This window comes from Octopus sinensis, unplaced genomic scaffold (genome assembly GCF_006345805.1).
Source record: "Octopus sinensis unplaced genomic scaffold, ASM634580v1 Contig02042, whole genome shotgun sequence".
NCBI lineage: Eukaryota > Metazoa > Mollusca > Cephalopoda > Octopoda > Octopodidae > Octopus > Octopus sinensis.
The window spans coordinates 540,304-542,926 of NW_021825323.1; positions in this window are offsets into that span (position 1 = coordinate 540,304).

A 2,623-nucleotide genomic window follows, 5' to 3' on the forward strand; every position below is an offset into this window, starting at 1 on the left:
CAAAATAATTTTTATCGATATTCATAACAAATAAAAAAATGATGAAACAAAAATACTGAACAAATTTTTTCTTTTATGATTGATCACGATCAGTTCAGGTTTTTTTGACAAAAGCAATTTACAATTATTAATTCATTGAATTGTGGTTTCAATTAATTACACAAAATTGTAAATTGAATGCTTTTGATGAATCTAAACAATTTCAAAAAAAATAATTTCTACAGGTTATTAAAAAAACACGTTAGATTAGTACTGTGACCATAGCTGGACGGGAATTTATTTTGTTCTATATTGTTAATTGTGACAAAAAAATTGCTGTGGATGCTCATCGTTTATCGAAAAAACATTTAGACGATGAAAAATACATACATGGATTTAGAATCAATTAAATTTGATTCAGATACATGCGAAATAAAAGACCTTATCCAAAAAAACTAAAAAAACAAGAATATCTGCGATCATAAATTTCACCAATAAGATTATCTCTCCAATTATTTATTCATATTTACTTCAATGTTCGGCAAGTTCAGCTTCCGTTAAAAAAGCCATTTCATTAATCTCTAAAGCAGCGGTTCTCAAATGCGGCCCCCAGGATTTTTTTGCGGCCTCTCTAGAGTAACTAACTTTTTTAATTTTTTAATAGAATATGTCGCGACCCACGCTGGCGACCATCCCACGCTGGCGACCAGAGCGACCTTCATTGTTGACAAGATTGACAGGGCGGCCTACATAGTTTGACACTAATTACTGACTAAAGATAATTGCTAAAAAATCAAAAAACTTAACATTTTTTTATCTCTATTCATAGTAACTATTTTGTAATTCGAACTAAATGTTGGTTAGGAAAGACAACTAACCATTAATCTGTATTTAGACATTATATTTTTTCCCTTTTCTTCATATGGGGATTCAAATCTGTGTAGCTTCAATGACGGATTCGTCCCACAATCTTTTATTATTCGTTTCTAAAAATAAATATATCGTAAATTTACCATTAAGTTCATCTTCAACAAACAATGCCTCGTTATTTTCATCTAAATTATAAATAAGATTATAACCTGGTATTTCATAAATCACAGTGTTAATTCCAGAAATACCCCTAAACTTTTGAAGGGGGTCTCATTGATCGCCGAGTGGTGTGTCGTATTATAGGAAAAAGTTACTATTTAGTTAAGCGCTCAATTACACACTAATTTATTTCAAATTTATTCCTCGCATAGTTGAGCCATAAGTTGGTTTTTGAATTCCAACCCGTTGTCCGTTTGCAAGATCTGACAATATCCAATTTGATAAAACAATTTTTGGAATTTATTCACCACTTCTTCAATTAAATTTCAAGTCTTACCAGAAGCAGTTTTATTTTTTAAAGATTTGCAGACAACAAATTTGCTGTAGATGTCAATAATTGGCAGTATCCAATTACATCCATCGTTAAACTCTTTATATCTTCTAACATCAATAAGATCCGCCTGGAATCTTTCATTGGGTTTTCCTGCAGTTACATGGTAATTAGAATCCGACATCTAGGTATATTTTTTTAAATACTTTCAATGGTAGGGCAAATTGACAAATTTCGCAGGCTTTTATAATTGGACGTTTTACAGTGAAATAGAATTCATTGCACTTTTTCTGAAGCTTTCGTATTCTCCAGTGGGATTCTTGGTGAATGGCGAATGCTAGTGTCCTCATCTCCATTTCATTGTCCAGACAAATGACCAATTTGTGTTTTTGGTTATTCTCGTCCTTTAGATAAAGACTATGAGTTAGGAGTCGCAAATATACCGATCATTAATAATGATAAATTGAGTCGCTTTTTTCATGCTAACATATTTTGAGAGAAACCATAATTTTTTTTCTAAAATGACGCTAAACCATTTCTTAAAATGAATTTTTTCCGGTTTAAATTAAATAACTAATCACCTGTCAAACTGAAGGTCATAACCTGTCAAACTGATGGTCGCCAGCGTGGGATGGTCGCCAGCGTGGGTCGCGACAGAATAGAATAGTATTTATTGACCGAAAAGAAAAACAAGAAAGAAATCATTAACGGGGAGATAAAAACAAGGCACCGAAGTGTCTCTTTCCATGCGTATCCCCAATTGTAGTCATAGTTGACAACAATTCTTCAAAACCATCCGGATCGTGGACACAGAGGATTCTTGTGACTCTTTTAACCTTCCGTCAAGTTGTACTCCGTCAGGCAATTTCATAGCGAAACGTCTTGTCTTTTCCAACTGTTCGATCAGGTAGTCACTCTTCTCCGTACCGTACCAGCCCTCGTAGCCATATGTGAGGACTGGCTGCACACACGTTTTGTATACGTAGATGTACGTTTCCGGATCCAGATGGAACCTGGTTAAGCTTTTGAGGATCCTCACACTCCTCTTTCTCTGATTTGCTATATGATCTGCGTACGAGCCACGACAGTTGATGGTTGCTCCCAGGTAATAAAGATTTTTGCTTTTCGAGAGATCCATCACATAACTACTCATCGCATATGCACACGACTCCGCAAAGCGACTCCCTCTCCGCAACCATGAAATGGTGCTCTTTTCCGGTGCTAGGGTCAAACCCTTCTCTATAGTCCACATCTTTAGCGTTGCAATGTATGATTTCAGTCGTC